The sequence below is a fragment of the Oncorhynchus mykiss genome, chromosome 30, assembly GCF_013265735.2.
Source record: "Oncorhynchus mykiss isolate Arlee chromosome 30, USDA_OmykA_1.1, whole genome shotgun sequence".
In the NCBI taxonomy this organism is placed as follows: domain Eukaryota; kingdom Metazoa; phylum Chordata; class Actinopteri; order Salmoniformes; family Salmonidae; genus Oncorhynchus; species Oncorhynchus mykiss.
Window position 1 is genome coordinate 27,930,921 of NC_050570.1, and position 17,188 is coordinate 27,948,108.

Here is a 17,188-nt window from a genome sequence, read left to right on the forward strand (position 1 = left end):
TTTTAAGCGCGATATTTTGTCACGAAAAGATGCTCGACTAGTTTTGGAAAGAAAACACTGAAGTTTCAGAATCTGCAAAGATATTGTCTGTAAGTGCCCCAGAACTCATTCTACAGGCGAAACCAAGATGAAACGTCAAACAGGAAATGAGCAGAATTTCTGAAGCTCTGTTTTCTAATGTCTCCTTATATGGCTGTGAATGCGACAGGAATAAGCTTAGACCTTCTGCCGTTTCCCCAAGATGTCAGCAGCATTGTGACGTATTTGTAGGCATATCATTGGAAGATGGAAAATGTAGTCTCTTATGGTCAAAGTGTCCGCCTGGTGTCCTGCGTCGAAATTGGTGCGCAAAGCCAGGTGCAAGTATTTTTCCATTTGATTGAGAGGAGAAACCATGCTTCCATGAACGATATATCATCGAAGAGATATGTGAAAAACACCTTGAGGATTGATTCTAAACAACGTTTGCCATGTTTTCAGTCGATATTATGGAGTTAATTTGGAAAAAAGTTCACGTTTTGAGGACTGGATTTTCGGGTTTTTTTGGTAGCCAAATGTGATGTACAAAACGGAGCTATTTCTAATACACAAAGAATATTTTTGGAAAAACTGAGCATTTGCTATCTAACTGAGAGTCTCCTCATTGAAAACATCAGAAGTTCTTCAAAGGTAAATGATTTTATTTGAAGGCTTTTATGTTTTTGTTGAAATGTTGCGTGCTGGATACTAACGCTAATGCTAACGCTAAATGCTACGCTAGCTAGCTACTTTTACACAAATGATTGTTTTCCTATGGTTGAGAAGCATATTTTGAAAATCTGAGATGACAGTGTTGTTTACAAAAGGCTAAGCTTGAGAGATGGCATATTTATTTCATTTCATTTGCGATTTTCATGAATAGTTAACGGTGCATTATGGTAATGAGCTTGAGTCTGTATTCACGATCCCGGATGGGGAGATCAGAAAGGTTAAAACCCTCTCGCTCATGCTCTGTCTCTCTGCAGCAGACATATACAGTAGTGAGCAATATGTTTTGGAACATCAAATTGCAATATCGAATCATAATACATACAGCATCGTGAGAATCGCAATACATATCGGCACCGGAACCGTTAGAATATCGTATCGGAAGTTCCCTGGCAATTCCCTAGACAATATCCATTCCTACCTTTGCCACCTAGGAAGTGTGTGACTGGACCTTTTCAAATAGTATTAGAGTACCGTTGCTCTATAGGTTACTAAATATACACTGCTCAAAAAAATAAAGGGAACACTAAAATAACACGTCCTAGATCTGAATGAATGAAATATTCTTATTAAATACTTTTTTTCTTTACATAGTTGAATGTGCTGACAACAAAATCACACAAACTATCAATGGAAATCAAATGTATCAACCCATGGAGGTCAGGATTTGGAGTCACACTCAAAATTAAAGTGGAAAACACCACTACAGGCTGATCCAACTTTGATGTAATGTCCTTAAAACAAGTCAAAATGAGGCTCAGTAGTGTGTGTGGCCTCCACGTGCCTGTATGACCTCCCTACAACGCCTGGGCATGCTTCTGAGGGATCTCCTCCCAGACCTGGACTAAAGCATCCGCCAACTCCTGGACAGTCTGTGATGCAACGTGGCATTGGTGGATGGAGCGAGACATGATGTCCCAGATGTGCTCAATTGGATTCAGATGCAATAGACAGGTACAGCGCCTACTGATGCAGGTTTACTAAGGTCAGCTGTATTAGTGTTCAGCAGGACAGAGCCTTGGGTTAGAGTTCTGGCACAGTAGGAAGTAAAGAGGAAGTGCTCACATCCTTTGGTGCAGCGTGAGAACAAGTTGAGGTGGTGTAATGGTTTCAGTACCACCCCAGCGTACACCCCCCGTGTGAGTGCTAAAGCTGCTTTCTGTCAAATCACCCACACCCCACACAGTTTGTTTTTTTAAGAATCCAGAAATGTCAGCCAAAACACTTTGTCTTGTTCTTCACATTTGACTTTTCAGTTACATTCAGTACTAACCACATAACGGGTTTTGCTGTGTAAGAATAAAGCTGCAATGTGGCATGGATACAAGCCAAATAAAGGACAGTAGTGGTGTCCTGGGAAGTCTTAGGCAACTAGCATTACAGCAGCCCTGCCCTCCAGAGGCCAGTCAGTAGACTGCACTGCCAGCACAAAAAGCATTGAGCAGAGGAGCTGATGAAGGAGCTTTTGCGCTGAGCTCACTCTCAAGGCTTGTCTATTCCCTTTAAGAAGAGGGTCCTTTGCTCAGGGAGTAGAAACATGATGAAATCACCAAGATGATGCTGCAAGTTCTTCAGACCTAGACTTTCACAATATCTATGTTGCATTGGTGTGACTAGGGGTTATGTACAGTAGTACTGATTTCAGTCTAACCAAGTGATTAGTTCACATAATAATTGAACTCCCAATCTTCACAGAAAACATTGGCAGATGAACCTACATCCAAAGCCGAGCCGGAGGGAGACATGGATTATTGGGATAATTTTGTTTTGGTACATTGTGGTTCTAATCTAGATGTTTTTCCAATGCAGATATACACAGTTGACAAAACATTAGGAACAACTTCCTAATGTTTAGTTGCACCCCATTTGCCCTCAGAACAGCCTCAATTCGTCAGGGCATGGACTCTACAAGGCATCGAAAGCGTTCCACAGGGATGCTGACTCCAATGCTTCCCACAGTTGTGTCAAATTGGATGGATGGCCTTAGGGTGGTGGACCATTCTTGATACAGACGGGAAACTGTTGAGCGTGAAACGCAGCGTTGCAGTTCTTGACACAAACCGGTGTGCCTGGCAGCTACTACCATACCCCGTTCAGAGGCACTTAAATCTTTTGTCTTGCCTATTCACCGTCAATGGCACAGATACACAAGCCATGTCTCAAGGTTTAAAAATACCTCTAATCCGTCTCCTCCTGTCCATCTACACGGATGGAAGTGGATTTAACAAGTGACAACAATAAGGATCATAGCTTTCACCTGAATTCACCTAGTCAGTCTATGTCATGGAAATATCAGTGCTCCTAATTGTGTACACAGTGTATGTAAAAAAACAAAATGAATCTGACAGAAAACAGATAAAAATAACAGATGAATAGTTGAAAGATTGCACGAAAGAGACCGACTGAGCTGAGTAGAGGATTGGAAGAGAGAAAGAAGCCAGTTAGTCCTAGAGTGAGTGAGAAAGCCAAGTGATCAGTGAGATCGTCATCACTGGACCAGGGCAGTACAATGGCCAGTGGAGGTGGCTGCAGTGTGGAGAGGCCAGGTCAGTGCTGCTGCAAAGTTAAAACAATAGCCCAGTGCAGGAGGCCCAGATCCCAGTCAGCCCTGGGGAATGTGAGCGAGGAAACTCAGGGAACAATGCGCAAGGGTTCCTACGCCTCCCTGGATTCCGCCCCGACGCTACTTAGGCCTCAGGCCTGCTTTCACGCCTGAGAAAAACAGGAAAACTGCCGGGGCCGGGCCGTCTCAGATTGTACAGCGCTCAAACACTTGGCTACACTCGCAGATAGACAAAAGGTCATTCACTGAGTGGAGTCCTGAGGATGACCCTCCTGTTATGTGAGAACGGAGCTGTGCTCCCTCCACGTGACAGAAACCCAGCCAGCTAGTCCACTTGACCTGATCCCAAACAACAGCTGGAGTAGGTTGGGTAAGGACAGTTGCTGTACGCCCTCCCGTGGTCTGGACAAAAACTACAGGAGTTGATAAAAGGAGCTTTGCGCAGTCAGAAAACACAGTCTGACATGACACACCTTTGATGCCTGTCTCAGCAGTGAATCACCTCCTGCTACTGCAACACTTCTCCAATGCCTCTGGCCTTGCCCCTTCACCTGGCTCTCACATACCCCCTTCAATGTTTCACAGGTCTGAAAGGATGGAGCTTCGCTTCATCCATCATTGCCTCCAAATATCCAGATCTTTCATAGACCTGAACACGGGGGGGGGTCTTTGAAACCAGGCAGTCGCCATGTTGCCTCTCTTTGAGGTAGTTGTTAGGCCTGCCCACAGGCAACATGGTTGTCATTGCTGGGGAACGTGAGAATGTCACTTAACCAGCCCCTGGGTCACAATCACACACGTTTCGGTCTTGGCCAATCACCACTCAGAACTAACAAGAGGGCTTCAAATTACCAGCTAGAGGCCAGAGTGTTGCACAGCACTATAAAACTGGTAGATTAAAGTGAACATAACCTAACAGCTCCCTTCCAGCTCTGCTACATTACTGCTTGCTCAAGAACCAATAAAAGAGTGCAATCTAAAAGGTCAAACTTATTCTATTGATATGTTGCAGGAACCAACGTGCTCCTCTATGTCCTGCAGAGACATGCCCTTGCATACCTTGGCGTTTCCATGCTATCAGACAAGCACGGCAGTACACACTTAGCCCGAAAGGAACCCGTCAACAAATTTCACTGATCTATCAAGAAAGAGACTCATACGACACAAAGGAAATGATACAAAGAACAGAACTCTTTCTTCGTGTGTTCTGTCTAATGGTGGTAGAGTGTATCAGTGTCAGACTGAGGTGACATTTCTCATGTCACACAGCTGACAGACAACACCTAGTTCACAGCCTAGAGTCAAAACCCCTGCCAGTGAGATTGTTTGGCAGCCAGGCACTTGTCAAAGTGCCCAAAACATCTATGCCACTTCCTAATATAGTGTTTAAAGCCCAGAGAATTAAAGGAATATTTAAACAAATAACTACCATTATTATTTCAGCCATAATAATCTTTCCCAGTTCCCACACTGCTTAGCTCTGAGCTCATGTAACAGCCATGTAAGAAAATCACAGTGCAAACAGCTCCTGCTAAACCTGTGTAATGTTACGTACCTTAAGGCCATAGAGCAGTGGCTGTATTGGGGCAGTCAGGAAGGAGAGGTCCCAACGATGTCAGTGCACAAGACTGTGAAACAAATCATTCAATTAGTTACCACACCAGTCAATCACCCACAGAGATGCATCCTGTAACAACCTCCTATACAGTGCATTCGGAAAGTATTCAGACCCCTAGACTTTTTCCACATTGAGGAAAACTTAACAATCTATACCCCATAACGACAAAGTGAAAACCGGTTTAGAAATTGTTGCAAATGTATTAATACAAAACAGAAATACCCTATTTAAATAAGTATTCAGACCCTTTGCTATGAGACTCGAAATTGAGCTCAGGTGCATCCTTTTTCCATTGATCAGACATTCAATGGTACTGTCAGAAGACCTCTAACTTCACAGCACATCAGTATTTAAAAAGGTAGCAAAACAAACTCATTCACACACACACTCACAGTGGAATGAGGCATCTTACTCCAAAACGCACAGACAAAAATGCTTCGCACACACACTGACAGACCTGTGAATAATAGATGAACTTCCTGTTACAGCTCAGACCGCAACACCGGAAAGGTGTGTTACCAGACCACAGACAGAACAAGTGGAGCAGAGAATAAGACCATAAAGGCCCTTTTTACCTCACTGGGTTGGGGAGTAACGGATTAGGGTAAATGCACCTATTATGCCCTCCAAAATCCAAGTTTAGATATTTCTAACATATACTGCCCCACTTTTTGTAAGAAAAGTATATATAAAATTAAAGATGAACCTCTCATGTAAGGTTGACTTTACAAAAAAAAAAAAAAAAAACTCTTGGTGTACAAGATACCGGTGTGATTCGCGCTGAGTGGACTGAACCATTGTGGAGGCCGTGGGGATGGTGCTTCTGAGACAGGTGCTACTGAAATTGAATATGGTTATATTACATAAGAACAATGGTGCGACACTAATACAAAATATTATTTTATAACAAATGCGCTTTCTCCCTCATTGGATCAGTGTGCTTTTGAATTGGTGCCTTTTCCTAGACCATGATGCTATGTGCACAATAGCAAAGTTACCCGGCCTATCGGTTTTTAGAACAATGCCCCGGAAGCAGCAGCAGAGCTGGGATATGAGAAGGCAGCCCTTGCCTTGTCTAAGAAAAGTGAGGAGAGGAAACCCAAACTTAAAAATTGGGTTTATAATCAATAGCCTAACTGTTAGATGCGCCTGGCTTTGTAAAATCAGAAGTAATCTACAGAAGTAAGAGAGATCCTGCTTCTGTTGCCGGTTGTTTAATAGCCTACTGATTCTGTCAGCAACAAACCTCACGTAACATGTGAAGTAAACAGTTTCACAAATTCGGCTGTTTTTAAAATATTTTCTTCTGTAATAAAAGGCTTTGTTCCAAATGGTCAGAAAAATAATTTTTATAATGATGCTCCTTTTTCTTTCTCATGATATGTCATCATTAGTAGGCTTAGTACAGCACTCTTTATAACCACCATCAATCTGTAGGCCTAAGAGCACATCCTACATAGTCTTAATTTGGAATGCACAATATAAAAAATATATATACACATTTAAAAAAAGTGAACATATCGGAATCGGCTGATATTAACTAAAAATGCCAACATCGGTAGATGTCTAGTTTAACGCCGATGTGCAGAAGCGATGTCAAAGCTGACGTGCATACCTATATAACATGATGTAATGACACCACATAAAATCTTGCACAACACAGCATTCCTAACCTAGCCCACAACGTCTGGGATGTGGAAAGAGTAAGAAAATTTCAGCAAGAAAACGCAAAGGCGAAATCCATTAAAGCCAAGATAATGGAATTCATTGCCCTTGACAATCAACCGTTCTCTGTCGTGGGTGATGTTGGCTTTCGCCGACTGGTCGAGCACTGGCATACACTACCAAGTGTGCCATTTGTCAGATGTTGCCCTACCGGAGTTACACAGTAATAGCGTCACTGCTATTAGCTTCACGACATAGATACTATGGAACACCATTTGAGTCTTTGCGTGTCAAAAAAGATACAGTAACACAGTCAAAGCTGTACAAAAAACGGTCTGCAAACAAGCAAACACAGGCCACGAATGATGTGTTTACAATACCCTGTTAGTAATAAAGCATAATTTGTTTGACCACAACTTCTGGGGTACCTAGCTAGCACCAATTACAACCAGTCTGAAAACAATGACCAGTAGAAACTGCAGTCATTTTCATTATTCTTAGCAATATTTTAGGAATCCTTGAGTAAGTATTAGCTAGGTTGCCACTTGTTCACCTATTGTAATTGAACTTCAGTTCAAATAAATAGCTAGCCAGCTACTTAACCCTGTTGCCCAAAGCTAACGTTACAAGCAGCCAGCTAGCTTCATCTGGCTAGTGAGGCTCGACCGGAACGGGTTGTGTTGTGAAGCTAGCCACAATAAGGATTAGGTACAATAGCGGAATTTGGAGTTTGCCTTCAAAATAAAAGTATCTCTTTGAATTTGATGCAAATTCATACAAATTGTAGAATTAAGCCATACTTTTATTTTGAAGGCTAACTGCAAAGTCCACTATTGTGGCTAATCCTTATTGTGGTGAGCTTCACATAGATGGGTCCAACCACCATTAATCAAATAAGAACTGTCTTCTACATTAGGGTAATTTTAGATGACACCTAGCTATATAATTAACTAGCTAGCTATAGCTACTGAAACATATGTCATTTTGCTATGCTTTTGGGGAAGAACATTGTTTGCATCCATGAGCTAGCTAGCTTTAAAAAATATTTAAAAATTATGACCAGCACTGTTGCGCGAGACAACTTGACCAGCATCATAGCATACGTATCGATGAATCGTTGTGACATGAAATACGAGTGATAGTGTAATCAATGTGTAATAACTACGAGAAAAAACAAGTATGAACACGTTAAATTATGTGACGTGCAGTCAAATTCAGGTCCTGATTGGTCAACAAGCTTATTTGACACGCAAAGACCAAAACGGCGTTCCATAGAAATCCTGGTTGAGAATGAAACGACAGAACAACAAAACAGCATAGCAAGTAAGTGAAAGAAATTGGTTTTGATTATGTTTTACTGGTAATGGGGACATACGTAAATGCCAACAAAATAACTTTTTGGACAGTGTGGTGTGTAATCTTTATTTACCTTGGCAAATCAGTTAAGAACAAATTCTTATTTACAATGACGGCCTACCCCGGACGACGCTGGGCCAATTGTGCGCCGCCCTATGGGACTCCCGAATAACAGCTTGATGTGATACAGCCTAGATTCGAACCAGGGACTGTAGTGATGCCTCTTGCACTGAGATGCAGTGCCTTAGACCGCTGCATCCATTTGTGTGTGCAACTAACTATTTAACTGTACTAGAACACTTAAAAGGAAGCTAAAAAAAATGTAATAATTGGTTATCAGTATTGTTTTTTTGGCAAGGGGAAAAAAAAATCTGATATCAGTACCAGCCAAAAATGTCATATTGGTGCTTACTTAGGCCTATATTCAACTTCTATAAGCCACTGTATCAATCAAATCATTTGTTCATGTCATCACGCAGCATATGCGTCATTCATGATTTTAAATGCAAATCAAGCATTTTAGTTTTAAAATAAAGTAAAGTGAGTCTTGAATAAATAGCTGTGCCACCAGAGGCTGTGCCACCAGAGACTCTGGGTTCGAGCCTAGGCTCTGTCGCAGCCGGCCGCGACCGGGATGTCCATGAGGCGACGCACAATTGGCCTAGCGTCGTCCGGGTTAGGCCGGTAGGGATATCCTTGTCTCATTGTGCATTAGCAACTCTTGTGGCGGGCCGAGAGCAGTGCACGCTAACCAGGTCGCCAGGTGCACGGTGTTTCCTCCGACACATTGGTTGGATGCGCGCTGTGTTAAGAGGCAGTGCGGCTTGGTTGGGTTTCGGAGGACGCATGGCTTTCGACCTTCGTCTCTCCTGAGCCCGTACGGGATTTGTAGTGATGAGACTAGATGCTAACAATTGGACACCACGAAATTGGGGAGAAAAGGGGGCAAAAAAAAATGTATTAAATAAAAAAAGAATAAATAGCTTAAACAATAAATAAACCGTTCCATTTCGGAAATTGCATTCACAAACAAAAGTCGGGTAATATAATTATGTGCATGAGCACAAAGCATCATTTTTGTCCCGTCCGAGTCTGCCATGCCAGTAATTTTTACATGACAGGAGTGTAACATTTCCATCCAGGAAAGAAAAAAAAATTGACAGGTGTGCGCAAGAAAAATGTATCGACTCAAGCATAAACTAAACCCAGTAAAAAAAATAAAACGTCTCTTTTTCAGGACCCTGTCTTTCAAAGATAATTCGTAAAAATCCAAATAACTTCACAGATCATCATTGTAAAGGGTTTAAACACTGTTTACCATGCTTGTTTAATGAACCATAAACAATTAATGAACATGCACCTGTGGAATGGTCGTTAAGACACTAACAGCGTACAGACGGTAGGCAATTAATATCATAGTTAGGACACTAAAAAGAGGCCTTTCTACTGACTGAAAAAACACCAAAAGAAAGATGCCCAAGGTCCCTGCTCATCTGTGTGAACGTTCCTTAGACATGCTACGAGGTGGCATGAAGACTGCAGATGTGGCCAGGGCAATAAATTGCTATGTCCGTACTGTGAGACACCTAAGACAGCGCTACAGGGAGACAGGACGGACAGCTGATCGTCCTTGCATTGGCAGACCACGTGCAACAACACCGGCACAGGATCGGTGCATCACACCTGCGGGACAGGTACAGAATGGCAACAACAACTGCCCGAGTTACACCAGGAACACACAATCCCTCCATCAGTGTTCAGACTGTCCACAAAAGACAGAGGTTGGACTAAGGGCTTGTAGGCCTGTTGTAAGGCAGGTCCTCACCAGACATCACCAGCAACAACGTTGCCTGTGGGCACAAACCCACCGTTGCTGGACCAGACAGGACTGGTAAAAAAAAAAAAAAAAAGTGTTCACTGACGAGTTGCGGTTTTGTCTCACCAGGGGTGATGGTCGGAGTCGTGTTTATTGTCAAAGGAATGAGCGTTACACCGAGGCCTGTACTCTGGAGCAGGATCGATTTGGAGGAGGAGGGTCTGTCATGGTCTAGGGCAGTGCGTCACAGCATCATCGGACTGAGCTTGTTGTCATGGCAGGCAATCTCAATGCTGTGCGTTACAGGGAAGACATCATCCTCCCTCATGTGGTACTCTTCCTGCAGGCTCATCCTGACATGACCCTCCAGCATGACAATGCCACCAGCCATACTGCTCGTTCTGTGCGTGATTTCCTGCATGACAGGAATGTCAGTGTTCTGTCATAGGCAGCGAAGAGTCCGGATCTCAATCCCATTGACCACGTCTGAGACCTGTTGGATCGGGGGTGAGGGGCTAGGGCCATTCCCCCCAGAAATGTCCGGTAACTTGCAGGTACCTTGGTGGAAGAGTGGGGTAACATCTTACAGCAAGAACTGGCTAAATCTGGTGCAGTCCATGAGGAGCACTGCAGTCCTTAATGCAGCTGGTGGCCACAACAGATACTGACTGTTACTTTTGATTTTGACCCCCTTTGTTCAGGGACACATTATTCCATTTATGTTAGTCACATGTCTGTGGAACTTGTTCAGTTTATGTCTCAGTTGTTGAATCTTGTGTTCATACAAATATTTACACACGTTAAGTTTGCTGAAAATAAACACAGCTGACGTTTCTTTTTCTGCTGAGTTTATATATGAATGGACTGCATGTAGACTATCAACTTTCACAGTGAATGCTTTGGTTTATATGTTTTGTGCCTATGAATTGAATATTGCCAAATGCATCAGTAAAAAGTAGCCCATTTAAATGCAACCTCTGCGTTAATAGATCGCAAAGCAGCAGCATACAACTGACCTAAACGTTTGGAAATGATCAGTTAACTTTCTCATCCATTGCCTTAAAATGCATCTCAAGTTGGGGTAGTGTGAAGATTGATAAAGAAAATAATCTATTTCATCCATTTTAGAATAAGGCTGTAACGTAACATAACAAAATGTGGACAAAGTCAAGGGGTCTGAATACTTTACGAATGCACTGCATGTCAATCTACTATGACCCATAGTAGAAATGTTTGCCTTCTCCATTGGTCAGCGTGTCGTTCTGCGCGAGAAAGAACTAGCCTATTCCAGACTCTGGGACAGCTGTGGGACGATAAATCTGAAAGTCCTGCCTCTCCCATCTCCTCATTGGTTTATAGAAACAGGTACCCACGTGACTGAAAGACGAACTGTTTTGCCGGTAGTTGTGGTAATACAATGAAAGTTTAGATGGATCACCATATAAATTGAACGATGAAAAAGCCTGGAAGGAGGAGAGATGACTAGAAACGATTCGGTTGGCCGTTGTCTGTCGGAGTAGAGGTTATTGTGCATTTCAGGTAAAATAACAACTCAATGTTTATATCCCAGGACAAATTAGCTAGCAACAGCAAGCTAGCTAAATAGGACAAATTAACGTTAGCTAGCAAGTGCAAGCTAACTAGCTAAATTGCCATACATGTTTCATGATTTTCGAAATTAATGTAATTTGGTTCAGAGTTTGTTTTGATATTTTAACCTGCGTGTCGTGATCGCGTTTGGTGTGTGTGGGGGGGGGGGGGATAAATGTCTGAACGATGGCGCACGCGCGCAGCCGGTTTGGGTTCGGTGTAATGAAACTAGCGTAAAACGCCATTGTGAGCGGTTTCATGTGACAGATAAATATCCCATTAGAAATTTAGAAAGAGAGGAGATTTAAAATATGCAACAACTAGCATGGGTTGCTAATATGACTAGGATTGTGCCTTTGGCTACTGGAAAATGAAAGTTGATTTGAAAATAAATAGAGCATATGAGAGACAAAGGCTACTGGTTTCAATGGCACATGGAAGTCTTTATAAAATAATTGCCTGCCCGCTTGGTTTAATTTTTGCTAGACTACTTTGAAGCAAGGTAAGACATGCCCCAGTATGTAGTAAAGCGTTCAAGCTTCAAACAAGTACGTAAATGTTTTTAAATCCATGCTGCCTCCAGCTCATTGCAAAGTGGCGTGTGACGCGCTGAAGCCTGCCTAGTTGGAAGCGCGCTTCAATTACCAGTTGAGAAATAAAAGTATCTTTCTTTTAAATGTATTGTTGCGCAATGATTGTGCTTATCAAATCACGTTTCAGTCCAGCTTCATTAAAACAGCTATTTGAGCTATATTAGCAGCTCACGACATAAATCGACTGGTAGGCTATTTCAATCAATGAAGGGATTCTTTTTTTCCTTCTCCCGGACAATTGATCAGCGCCAATTTAATCAGTTATGCATTTATTTGGGGCCCAAAAGGCAGCTAACGGAACCCCTGCCATCTCTATATAGACCCATGACAAGCAGCAGAAGTACAGAGTTGCACTCACGCATTTTGCAGCTTGTAAATAATAACATTGACATTTACGTAACTAGGCCTACCTACACACTATGACCGGTTGTGACAGACGTGCTGAAATAGACTGTCGTGGGGTGAGAGTAAGAAGCCTGGACAACAAAGGGCACCACAGTATGCAGCACCAACCTGATGAATGGTTAAGTGAAACTGAAATCCCCCAGGGTTTTCTAGGTCAGACAGGATGCTGATCTCATCTACAAGTGAGAATATACTGTATTATCTTGATCTCACTGGTGCAGTTATGACTGGGGTGAGGTCTCACTATTATTACACCCCAATCATCCAGGTACGAAACACAGGCATGTGTTGTGCTTTACACATGGAGCCACACCCATTTCTGTAATGGTAATGCAAAAAGACAGAAGAACTAAGTACATCTGGTTCACCAGGACTAAAATGACAGGCTTTGCCCTGGCATAATCACTACCTTCCTATGAATCGGAAACATCACTAGCTTCTGACAGAGAAGGCGTTCATTCTACCACCCAAACAGGACCCCTTATTTGCGTGTTTTAAATGCTCTTCCACATAACTAGTGTGCTTTCTAAAAATACAGGTATGTTAAGCCTAGTACACATCCCTGAAAGTTCCAATCCAAACACAAGCACACTGTATGAGGTGTGAGAGGTAGAGAGTTGGCTTTCCTTGGGCCAAGGAAAGGGTGGTTTATTTGGTGAAGTCAGTCCCAAACATTAATTATCCTGCTCCAAACCAGTTCTCCCGACCCAAAAATAATCTGCCTCGGCAAGGTCCAATTATAGGCTATTTCTAGCTGAATTTACCCCACATTTCTGTGTATTACAGAACACAGCCTTAGAATCCAAAGAGAAAGTGATCCTAAAATCAGAGAGATCCTATGACTCGAGGGGGAGGGGGGGCTTGTCGGATGAAGACCAACTATTTAAACAGTAACTTGCATGACCTTTCAGTTTAACATGCTCTTCATTATTGCCGGTGGATACCCACTGCAGCAGTTCAGATTAATTATTTAGCTCCAAGCAAACACAGTCATGCCTCCAACCTTTTCAGTTAGGTTTAGTAGCTCATTTGGCAGTAGATCCAGCATCACAGTCACCAGGCAAGCAAATACAGGCTGTAATTCAACTGGTAATAAGAATACAGACGGATGTAGTTCACTCTAAATCCAGGTTCTCTTTAAGTTCTCTTGATAAGGCAGTAGGTGAACTGTTGAGACGTCATAGGTCAGTCGGATACAGGTGTTACAGAGAGTCTAGAAGCAAGGCAAGATATGTGCAGCCATGAGCTCCCTGTATGTAAATAATGGAAAGCATCATATTTGTTTACCAGATGGCAGAGGCGCAAAAAGTGTCAGTCAGTTGGTCAGTACAGGGACAAAGCAGTAAGAGAGGGGAAGGACAACAGTGTCAGTCTGATGGGACAGGAGAAACAGTGCGACACCGGGCTCAATAAGAAGAGAAATGCTCTTTACTGCACAGTTATTATTTGGCTCCTGTAAATCTAACCACCACACTCCAGTGATAAGTGATCCATGGCCCTCTGGCTCATCCTGAGAGGAGACAAGCCCATGGCCTGACAGGAGAACCATTCAACCAGAGACCAGTTCTTTATATCTAGCACCTACAGAATATACATCAAGGTAGAGCGAAAAAACACCCAGCAATGATATTGATAGAGAATGCAATCTTTGGGGGAGAGAATGATATTCCTTGTTGTTGGAGAACCATTCAACCAGAGGCCAGCTCTTAGTGGTCTTCAAAAACATCATGCCACCTTGAAATTTGAGAGACCTTGCTCAATTGTACCAAGGTATTAACATTGTTCATTCCATGTACCTGATGCGTGGGCAAATCCTTAGCAACAATCAAGTCGTATTCATCGGAATTATACAGACATGACATAATGCTGGTATGAAAAGAGAACACAGTACTTCTGTTTTCAGACCATGAATACCTGCACAACCTCAGAGACATTTCAGAGGAAAGTGTTTCTTCAAACGTGTCATGATGGTCACATGTTTGGTGTATGATAGAAACTATTTTGATAACAGCACAAATAAATGAGGACAAGCTGCAAAGTTAACTCCTTGCAAAGGGGAGCCAGGGATGCTTTGTCAGGGCCATTCTTAGTGAGCCTGGCCTTTCATCCCTACACTCAATGCCATTAATGTCTTACCAGATTAAACCAAAATCACACATTCCCTGGAATTATGCTCCGAATAATAGATGCCCCTCTGCAATCTAGAGGTATTCCCTGCTGTTTCTATGCACATAGACCTAGTGTGTGTGTCTGTGTACAGTGCAATCACACCTGTACTGCCATCAGATGCTTATCCTTGCAGGGTGGAGCCGGGAGGATAAGTCAACCACACAGCGAGAGACACGTATGGGATGGGACAGACAGGGACCTCACTGTACCTTACACTCACCTTGAAGTCACCACAACAAACCAGACTGCTACTAGTCCTAACAAACTAACAGCCTCCTGTCCTGACGATGACAATCTAGTGATGTTTTTTTAATCAAAATAATAAATTCTAACCCATTATGATGCATCAGCATTGTACGTTATGTAAGATGTGGCCTGTTATTCAACAATGAAAGAGCACCAGTCCTTGAATTAAGTGGTTACTGATTATTCAGAGCATGTACAACACCCATGTGGGAGTGACACAGACAAACTTTTCTCCAGATGAGAAGTGCATTGTAAAGGCCTCGGGGTCCACAGGCCACGTCTGAAATAGTTCAGCCCTCTCCACCTCCAGGCTCATTGCAAAGTGACCAGATTCCTCTGTGTGTCTGTGTTCTCATTTCAATGCTTGCCTCCAGAAAACAAGAACAAACTCCCCATTGTCTGTCTGTTGCACTCAACAGAGCAGATAAAGTTCTAAGAATGTTAGACATGAAACACACAACTATTTCCCAGTACAAACACACCAGAAGACAGACAGGCGACCGACCCTATTATGATTGATCTTTACTGTGCAGTGTGTACACTGCCAAACGTTTTCACAGACACTGATGTTTGGTTCCCATGCCAGCCTGGATGTGGTCCAATTTAAGAGGGGGACAAAAACAGCTGCTAAACAGGACAACTTGGCTGTTGCTGTAATTACACACTTGGAAGAAAGAGTGCCCAGTAGCAATTACAGAATGTTAGTTATTACAGTTCTGATTGGAGGTTAACTTTATATCTAGCACCTACAGAATATACATCAAGGTAGAGTGAAAAAAACACCCAGCAATGATATTGATAGAGAATTTAATCTTTGGGGGAGAGAAAGATATTCCTTGTTGTTGGGCTACAGGCCTAGGCATACACAACTAGCATTGAATACAATTTTGGGGTATATTGGCATGACAAAGTAAAGGCGTTTCCGAAGTAAGATTGAGTTGTGTAATAACAAGTGTATATGGATATTTGCTGATTATCCTTAAACATTAGTGGTATCCTAGCTAGTAACTTACTACGTATCCTTGCCAGTCAAATTGCCAATACATTGTGTCAGGAACAATTTACGGGACGTAAATCAACGGATGGACAGAGGCAAAACAAAAGAAACAGGGGGTTATAGTTCGCTATAACTAACGTTACATAATGAACTAACAGCGAACTTGCTACTGTACCAACATTATCATTGTGCTGTGTCTTCTATATTGCATCGTAGCTAACGGTTAGCCTGGTTGGTTAATGTTAGCTAGCGTGGAATTTGTTTCTGACACCATAACTAGCTTGCTGACAACTGTAGCATACTCATTCAAGTATTTCTGGTGCTTGCCAAAATCCTGACAACATAGCTAACTAAGGTTATGCAAAGATTTGTATAACTAACCCTCATAGCTCATTGTTCTATCTGTGCCTATGTTGCTAACTTACCTAGAAAATAAATAGCTTATAGCTAATGTTAGCTAGTTAACCGGGCTAACGTGAGCTAACTAGCAATGTGGGTGCGCTTTAGCCAGCTAACTAACTGCAACCTATGGCAGACAAACGGTTAGTTAACGGCTGCTAGTTGTTATCGAAGCAATTCGTTAACTAATCCATTTATACGAAACGTTAGCTACTCATAAATTAGCTTGCTAACTTGAACTGCCTAGCTAGCTATCTGTGGTGGGACCGAGTATTTCAAATCTCGGCCGAGCTTACCTCTTTCAAAGTGCGCTTAGCTTGTTTCCTAGCAATCCAACTCCTTTGGCATGCTAAACTAGTTTAGCTTTTTCCAACAGTGAAGCTTCACAGGCCTCGCAGAAATTATATTTCAACATTTGTCTGTGTCCCCACCTCCCATTTCCTTTCATTCTTTTTTTAGAACGTTCATTTTTTTCAAAGACCTAAAACTCGTCCAATGACAACTACCCTCCTCTTTGAGAAGGGTGTAATTGCCGATCACAGTTAAGGGCGTTTCTTAACGTCAAGTTACTCCCATTGTTGCTCGCTATTGAACCGTGGTCGTTAATTTCGCTTCGGGCACAACAATTGTTGACAAATGTAACATTATAACTAAGACTAACCCTTTTCCTAACCTTAATCTTTATCCTCCTAACCTGCCACGTGAATTGTCCTCGTTATCCCAACCTACAACTTTAACAAATCATCTATGATATCAAGGAACGCCCACATCAAGAAACACCCCGAATTGTGGTCTGCAATTACACTACATTGTCCTCTTTGACATATTCGGGCATTGATTAACGATTTTGCCGTTTGTCATGCATTTTAAGATTAGTATAAACCTATTGTATCAATTATTTCATTTTTTCTGCCTCTGGCAAACTTACGTCTCTGCATTGACTGGATGGTGTCCCTGAGAATGAGTGGTAAAAGGGGCTTTCAAACTGACGCTACCGCAGTGTAAAATTTCAAGTGCTAGTCGG

General features: G+C 42.4%; 1 protein-coding gene across 3 annotated transcripts in view; it reads right to left on the reverse strand.

Moving 5' to 3' along the window:
- LOC110521657 (protein furry homolog-like) overlaps positions 1-17,188 on the reverse strand; it is a 90,975-nt gene extending 73,787 nt beyond the window's left edge. The window contains exons 1-2 of one of the 3 annotated variants that reach the window (XM_036968607.1): positions 17,093-17,188; positions 4,866-4,938 (exon numbers count right to left, since the gene is read on the reverse strand). The gene's annotated coding sequence lies outside the window, so the exon portion shown is untranslated. Of the gene's footprint in view, positions 1-4,865; positions 4,939-16,460; positions 16,650-17,092 lie in introns of those variants that run through there. The other 2 variants (XM_021599381.2, XM_021599383.2) reach the window with 2 other exon arrangements.